The sequence below is a fragment of the Bombus vosnesenskii genome, unplaced genomic scaffold (genome assembly GCF_011952255.1).
Source record: "Bombus vosnesenskii isolate JDL3184/JDL3185 unplaced genomic scaffold, Bvos_JDL3184-5_v1.1 scf7180000013294, whole genome shotgun sequence".
NCBI classification, from domain to species: Eukaryota; Metazoa; Arthropoda; class Insecta; order Hymenoptera; family Apidae; genus Bombus; species Bombus vosnesenskii.
Window position 1 is genome coordinate 5,296 of NW_022882945.1, and position 9,298 is coordinate 14,593.

A 9,298-nucleotide genomic window follows, 5' to 3' on the forward strand; every position below is an offset into this window, starting at 1 on the left:
TTCCGCGCAGAACGTTAACCAGTCGAGAGAGCGTGGCTGCGCGTTCCTCGTAATTGTAGTGGTCGTTTATAGTTGAACGACTCTCGTCGCGTTGCAATTGTCTGTTGTCAGAAGTGGCACTCTTACTTCCGGCCGGTGTTAAAAGGCCGTCAACTCGAGAACACCTCGATTTTTTCCTCCTCACCGACGCAAACCAACCGAAGTTCACGGTGAACTTGCGGGGAAATCAACTTCTCCCTTCAATTCTACGTCCTTAGGTAATATTTTCTTCTCGTTTTTTCTCTCCTTCTTTCCTTCTCTTCCTTTTTTCTCTTATCTCCGTTTTTCTTTCGCCAAGTTTACCCGGAAGAAATTGACTAATGAATCGACGCCTCCGTGTTCCTCGGTTGAATCGTTGTTTAACGAGTTCGTCCATCGAAACAGTTTACCGAAAGCCGCCCTTTGAAGGGCCCTTTGTTGTCGTAACTTCTCCCTATTTCAGTCGATACGAATGGAGAGTCGTTGTTATCGTGAATTTCGTTGGTTGTCGATTGTGCTTGGTGAAAAGGGGATGTCTTCGTGAAAAAAAGCACGAAGGCTCCAGCAAGTTTTATATTATCATATTATTCTGCAGGGAAAAAAGAATTGCAGTAAAATTCGTGTAAAAGAGTTGCTTTAAACGTCGCACTTAACGTTGGCTCGTTTTAGAAATGATAAATCGTTAACTCGATATTTGTCGCGACCCATAAACCAGAAATACGATTTCAATTTGATAATTTTTTATAGAAATTTGATATGACCTACGTTTAATTCATCATCTCGTACTATAGCCCATCACGCTCGATGCTAATCATTCCAATCGATACAAATTGTTAGAAACCATTTCCTATTCCATCATAAACCGCCGATATCTGTATCAAGCCCGATAAACCACAATTGTAATAAAAACTTAATTGCCATATATTACGATCAAATGAAATTGTTAATACGATTTGACGTCGATAATAAGCTTGTTCCGACTTTTTTCACAAATTAAACCGGTTTACTTGTACGCATCTACATATGAATGTGGAAATCCCAACGGGTACACGTACACGCGCATCTACATATTAATGCACGCGCACCCTCGAGCTCGCTATGCATTGTCGCGTTGGTAGATGTATAGGGTGGTACGCGAGTGCCGTTCGTGTACGCAGTACTCGTGAGTTAATATAGCTAGGGAGAGAAGGGTGAGAGAGGGTGAGAGAGGGAGAGAGAGAGACGAAGGGGATGAACGCGTGGGATTACAGCTGTATATCTATCACGCTGGAATACAGCATTGTGCCAGAAATCCTGATGGCATGCCCATAGGCCGCAGGAACGTCGTGACGCGACGACGCCGCGTCTCTAACGCACGAATTATCCTTCAAACCTCAAGCCGTCGCGAATTTCCTCCAGTAGACACGGTTGAGAATTTTCCGCGAAATCCAAACGTTAAGAAATTTGCCAGCGATTTTACGTATCGTCTTAACTACTACTAGTGTTTTTTTTAGTAAAGGTTAGAGAATTTGTTCTTTTCTATTTTGAGAAATTGGATATTTATATTTATATTTATTGGAGATTTTTTCTAAATTGTTTCTTTCAAGTGTATTCGATTTTTCATTTTTTTTACATTTGAAATTAGTTTTTTTTTTGAGAAAGAATCGGAGGTTTAAGAGTTGGAGGTATCTGTTTTCTATTATCATTTGCTTTCTTTTCTCTTCTTTTTTTTTTTTGAGGTGAAACTTGGAGAAATTGAAAATAGTTTCCATTATGCCATGGACGCATTAATTGCCACGCATATTCACATAATGATCATAAACAAATTATTCCCTTTCAAAACATTTTTTTATTACTAATTCTTACTAATACACAAATTACTTCGTGAAATAAATTCTGTAAAAAGTAAATGTGTTCATGAAATATGTTGTTCATAATTCACAATAAAATGGAATGTGTTAAATTATAACTAGATCTCGTATTCTGATGTATTTATAAAGAATTTGCACATGCAAAATTGTATAGAATGTATATAACATGAGAAAATATATAAAACATCCGAAGTATAGTGCTTTCTGTAATATTTGATAGGCAAACTAATTTTCCATCGAGGTTCTACTTTTTTAATTATATCCATAAAAATATAAATTTGCGTAAAAAACCGCAGTTTAGTTATAACATACATTGAATTTCCTTATACCAAATTGTAAAATTGCAAGGATCTAACTTACGATAACGTGGCTTGTGGGATAGTTCAGATCACTATCCTATAATTCATAACGTAATCCAAAACATTACATAGCAGAACATGTTGCGATCCAGGTCACTATGCCATAACTCATGGCGTGATCCAAGTTGCTATACAAGGGACCGACCTACGTCCCACCTACTACGCAAAACACCATAATACAACCTAAATTATAATATATTTCTACACGATTTCCTGCAATTTATACCTCGTTCTAACCCACAATCAAATTCACGTTACTCAAGTAATCATACAACCAAATTACCATATAATTCAAGTATAATGTCATGTTCTTACCCTTTAATATACATACAAAAATTAATTTCAGCTACGATGTTTTAAGGATTTACTGTGTTTTACACAGGCTTTTCATTCGTCATTTCTTTAAGCAATATATAATAAAAGGTATATCTAACAATGAAACGACAATCACATTAACTATTTATACGAAAATATATAAAACTTTCTCAATTCTCAGATCTTAATTCTTAACCCTGACTGATGCTCCAATGAATCTCAATTTATCATTTAGGCTTACAATACCATCTTATGTATATGCTTTTAAATTTGTTTCAAATTTAATCAAAATAACCACGTCGAGTCTCACTTATAAATAATATAATAATAAATTGATCGTAAGAAAATAATTTGATGTTTCATACTTTAGTCGTTCGATGATTCTAACGTTGATCATTTCTGAAAGAACAAGACTATCGTATGATTCCATACTCCGCGCGAGTATCTGCAAAAGTATTCGAGCAAAGCAGATACGTAATGCCCGTACAAAAGCTCAATCTGTCCCATCACGACATCGTCGTCGGAAACGAAATCGCTGAAGCAGCTTTTTCCAAAGAACTAGTAGACCAATTGAGCAGAGATATGTGACACGTACACGTGTGAACGCGGTTTCCATCCTTCAAAGCGAGTGTTTAAAGCGTTCTAATACGTAATTCTGGCTTCGCTTGCGGATTTCCAGTGTTTCGACCCGGTGATTATGCAGTGGTGGTAACAAAGTATCGGCCAAAGCATAAAGGTAGTATGGGCGAAGGGTGGTAAGAGGCAGAATGCGGATGGAGCGCGAAGATCCATCCAACGAACCATCGGATAAAGCGAAGATACTTGAAAGAGTATGTCTGTGTTTGCGCTCGCAGACGGGCTGAATCCTGAATTTCCGGCAAACCACCCCCGACCCTAAGATCACCGAGAGCCGAGACGATAACGAATCTCGATGTCAGCTAGTGGACCATGGTGAAGTCGATCGATCTAACGAGCCGTAGGAAAAACAGGCAGCTCGTAGCTACCGATATTCGGAATAAGAGTATGAACGAAGTGGATTCCTCCGTCGACCTTTGAACTTTCGGTCGATGTTGAATCTTCACGGATTATTGCTTGTTCTTTGATTCGTGTTATAGGAAGATTGGAAAGTTTGCCAGATTTCGTTCTTTTTGCTACTTTTAAATTATTTCAAATTAGGTATTTTTCCTACTATAACACGAATCAGAGCTATATATTTTACATTTACGACCTCTTCATCTTTCAGGATGGAAGGTTAGAGATTTTCCATGTCATAGAAATTTGCGTTTGTGTTATAGAAAGATTGAGAAGTTGGTAATTTTGTTGGTTTGGTTTGACGAATGTCGACGATGAAAGATTAGAGATTTTTCTTTTAAATAATCAGTAGGTGTTTTATAGTGTTTGATAGTCTCTTTAGAAACTAATTCCCGCTGTAAATTTCATGCTACGTTCTAAATAATTTTCCAGTCGAATTCAATTGGAGATTCGTGTAGAGATTGAGTTCCCCAAATTTCGATGAGTAATTTGTTCGGCGAGTAACTGTACCGAAAAAAGAGTATCCTCTTTTCGCTTCTGGCAAAACGTGTAATCCTCGTTTCTTCTTTTCTTTCATTTCTGTGCGTTTCTATGGCGTTTTATTCGGCGGACGTAGGGTTCGTTAAAACTTTATTGTACATTATTAGCACCGGTGGAAAATTACGGTGGCGCTCTCGATATCAATAAATTAACTGCGCCGCAGGACGTTCTAAATTGCATTTACTATTTCCCTGCAGGGCATTAAACATAGAACGACTTTCGTAATCGCAGTTGTACTAGGATTCGATTACACGGGCTGCCTAAAATTTAATTAAATCGACACACGGCGAACCCCTTCGCGCACAGGTACGCTTTTCGCACCGTCATTTACCAGATCGCATCGTGAAAATTGTAAAATTTAATTTACATCCGGCTGGATTCAATTTGTCTCGATCATTGACTGCTATAATTTTTTAGGTGTATTCCCCTGGCGAAATATTGGCGACGCGAATGCAATCATGAAACTTAACGAGAAAATATTTCATCGACCCGTACTCTACACCTCCTTGTGTAAACCAATATATTATGTAAACATGTTTTTCGAATTATCACTGTGAAAAATTTCCCAGAACTTGCTTCAATTTGTTGAATTGCTTAAATTGAATCGTAAACTAAAGGTGACAAAAGCGACATTTGATCCTGTTTTAGAAGTATCATTTCTCTTACTGAAAAATTTAATAAACAAAATAATGTAACGGAATAATGAGTTCGTTACATTTTCTTAAATTCTGTTCTTGAATTACGTCACGTTCGAAGCAAGACTGCGATATCTGACTTGATACTATTTAATCACGTCTCTAATACTTTTCCAACGAATCTCAATATTTACCATGAACGAGTTGAGCAAAATTACCTGTAAAACATCAACTGCAACCCTTTTAAGTAAACCGGAATCAATGAAAATAAACGTTTCAAAAACCATTTCAAAAAATAAGCTTATTCCACTTTCTTTGCCTCGTGAACGCTTAATGACTTCAGCGTCTCTTACCATAATTTACCTTGCCGAAATTCTAAGCGAAAGAAAACCACTGTTTACATGAACGTCAAGAAAGATAGCAAAACTGAACCAGAATCTACGCAGTACACTTAATTTCCCATCCGTCTCGCGGTATCAACAGTTGGACTATATTTTCAGGAGAAAAGTCTACGTTTCTTCTTACATTCCGCGCGATAAGCCTCTGGAAAAACAAAAGGATAACTTTAAGAGTGTAGCATGAAGTGAAACGCGGGAAAGTCTAAGGGAAGTGAATTCGTGTAGGACGCGGTGAATCTTCCCCTTTTGCAAGTAGTGCTAGTCGTACTTTGATCAGACGCGCTGGATTTATGCTCATCCTTGGCTTTCTCTCTCTCTCTCTCTATCCATCTATCTATCTATCTCTTCTATCACAAGTGTCGTCGCTTATCTCTCTTCGGAAGGTTCATCGTGTTGCAACAGCGTCAGCGACGTCTTTGAAGACTCGTCGCATCGTAGGCCTTTCAACGAGGTCGAAGCGGCGGCGGAAGTGCCGCGGCAATGCCATTATCGACAGAAAGAAACGAGTGCGCTGCCTGCATGAAAGAACGAAGAAAGCTGGATCGGTGGTTAAAAGTCAGCGTTTGATTTTCTACCAGTCTCTGCTGCTCTTTCTCTGTTTGAGCGTGTCGCTTGCTATGTCAGATCGAAGCAATTACCCTGAAGTTGGTATTTGTAATGGTTAATTTGTAATACGAATTGTAGGTTGGTCGAGTGTATCGCTATTTAAGAAGAGTATGTTATGTTTTTAAATACTACGGTGATTTGATATTGGGAGTTTTCATTATAGCAGACTAATAATTTAGCCAATTGAGTTCTTTGAGCAGATGAGTCTGTTTTTGAAATCTGTTTACAAAGTACTGTATAGGATTATTTCTTCTTTGCAAGTATGCTACGATTCCTCAATTACATTTACAAAATATTCTATAGGTGTTTCAGGATTAGTTTTGTAAAGTGATTGATAAATTTTATCCTCCATTAAGTCTTCTTCGTTTTTCTCTTACGATCAACAGATTATATAAATCAACATTTATTTCTACCGAGATGTGTATAATTTTGTGTGCTAGACTGAATTGACCGCGTAGTAGTGATACATGTATGTGAATATGAGCGTGCGGAAGTATGTGTGTGCGCGGCGTCTCGAAAACAAAGGAATGTAAACTGTTTAGTTAACAGTCTGGTATGGAAGAAGGTGAGACAAAGAAAGTGCTGAGACGCGTGTAAATGTGTATCGACGAATATCCTTGAAATCGTTTATCAAATAAATCTATAACTATTTTAATATAAATTCTAAATGTAAACTTAGTATTCCTCTACTATTATTTCGGCAATTAAGATCCAAAATTATCAACAATTTCTTCTTCATCCATCGAATTATAATCGACGAATTACATTAGAAAATTTCACTTAAAACAAGGAGGTTAAACAATTTGCCAGATATCTACTAATTCAACGTGTAGCTTGTTGGGAAATTCTAATCAACAAATTGCATTATCAGTAAAGAAGCATAAAGAGAATCGAAACAAAGCGAGACGAATCGGTGCTTTCCGAAAGACTGGTCGAAATTTATGACGATGAACGCGAATGGTCGTTTCTGTAGGGAGAAAAAAGAATACGGGATAGGGTTTAGGGAGACGTAGCAGTTTGTCGCGTCGGTAAATTTACAACTGTAATTTACACGATCGTCGAATATCCGTTTCGATCTTAACATCAGCGTAGAAGGAACGTAGATGCTTGAAACAGCCCCGAGCGTGATTGAGAACACCTTTGAGATGCGATTTAGGAAAAACAACAAAGGGAATTGAGAGAAGATAGACGATACCTGCAAAGCGTCGCACGTTCGTTCTATTTTCTTAGCTGCCTCCTCCTTCATTCAGCTTGAAACGATAACGATAAAGATTCGTTGATATTTTTCTCTGTTTCAACAATTTTCTCTAAATTTGTCCTCATTTCACATGACTCGTGTATATTTCAATTCAGCTTAACTTTAATTATCTTGCTAGTTTCAGTTCTACGTGTGTTTTTATAGATTTCTAAATTTATGTAACATTTATGAAATTTTTTTTAAGTAGTCTTTATACAGTTTTTCTAGTTACAGAATCTTTATGAAATTCGTTTCTAGATATTCTTAATAATTTCCTTAATTGAACAATTTTCATAAGGTTCATACAAATCGATTACTCTTTGTAATTCCCGTTAATTGTGAAATCTGTGCGTTGCTTACGAAAGAATTTATGATTTCACAGTGAAATACTTTTAAAATCACCGACGTTAAATTAATATGGAAGTTGGAGAGCGGATAATTCCACAAAAAAATAATAGAAAAATTCCGCGATCCTGAGAAACGAATATCCAAGAGTGTTTCACTGATTATACGAAATTACAGTATTTCCTTTACTTGGCCGTTTTATCGAAAAATTTCTTGATCTCGTTACCGTGAATTTTCCTTGGCAAAACGAGCAACGAGAACCATTGACTTCCTTTCGTTTTACGAAGGATAGAAAAAAAAATACAGGCCGGTATCAAGAATGCATAGAGGAATCTCTATCGACCAGTTATTTACAAGGGAAAAATGCGATGCTCATAGAGCCGTTTCTGTTTTATCGAAATAAAATCTCTTAATAAAGTGCACCGACATGGCGTGGGAAAAGGTATCAACCGACTCGATAGCCTCAAAAATTTTTTATTATTACCTGACGATACGTTGTCAGAATATTCCGAATAATGATTTTTTTTCTGTCTATATAAAATACATATAACCTTCTGAAAATACGTGAAACGTATACGGATCGTTGGTTCATTGATTTGAATAACGTCGGAAGAAATATTGAAGGTGCGAGATGAATTTTCATCGAGAACGAAATTATTCACGTGATTCCATTTGACCGAATGAAACATAAATCGTCGCGACAGTGGTCAAACAGCTTAAGCAATTTCACGGGTTAATATCTAACGCTTGATTAATTTAGTCGAGCCGAGTTAAGCAGGGTTAGCAAAGTTCATCCACGCCGCGTTAGAATCTTGTTTAATTATTAAAAACCTATCTCTGAGGTGAAATTTTATTTCCAAAAATGGTATTATATAGCTTTTCAAACTGATTTTCATGTCTGATATGTTAGTAACGCATTGGATAGTCTCGTAATTAACTTAAATGTTTGTTACTATTATTTGTGAATAATTAATTGCTGTAATAATCTTTTGTTCTTTCCACTAGATTTTCTTCTTTGTTTTTGTAAAACTTTTTTCTTGGCTACTTCTATTATTTTTGGCTTAACTTCCAGCATGATTTAAGGTCTAGATTATAACATCTAAATGCTTTGAATATATAAAATGTAAATATAAAATTATAAAAACTTTCTTGGTTTCGAGAAACATTCCAACAAATGCCTTGATCTGACTGAAATGGTACGTTGATAATAATTGACATTTATCCACTGTACAAGTAAAATTCATTTAAATAAATAATAGAGAAATAAAGATAAATAAAAAATAATCTAGACTAAAGAAATTTTCCATAGAATTTCAACTTTCTCAAAGCACGACCATCGAAGCGAAGCATTTAATCTTCCCGAGTAAAGGAATCTCATAGAAATCGCAAATTTCTCAAAATTCAAAAGTGGAATCGAAACTACGGAAAAAATGTGCGAGGATCTAAGCTGAAGAAAATTCGATCGTACCGCCAGAATACACGAACTTCCGAAGAGCAGAAATTTTCCAAAAGTTCCACATACTGAAAACTCAAACACAGTTGAACGTACATAGATGGTAAAATGAAAGGGCACCGCGTGTATTTACCCGAACGAGGGTGAATCGAGGGAAACAATGGCAGGGCGGCGTGGCAAAGGTACGAGGTATGCTCGTGCACGAAGGATTAATTCTCGTGATGTACAGGAAATCAGTGGAGATAGAGGGGCGAAGGGCCGGCAAGATCCCTTTGAAATCTTTCGGCGATTAATTCATTCGAAAGCGGTGCGGAACAAGGCTCACGAAACGAAGCGGCTGCAGCGGCGCGTGCAATTTTGGCAAGACGATTCCGTGGCGGGCGTTTTCTATGTACACGTGTATCGTCGGGCCACAAAGCGGCCACGATCCCGCTGGTTGGTTCGTGTGAAACGCGAAATTTGTCGGTGTAATTACAGCAAGGGGAAATACGGAGACGCGTTGCGATTACG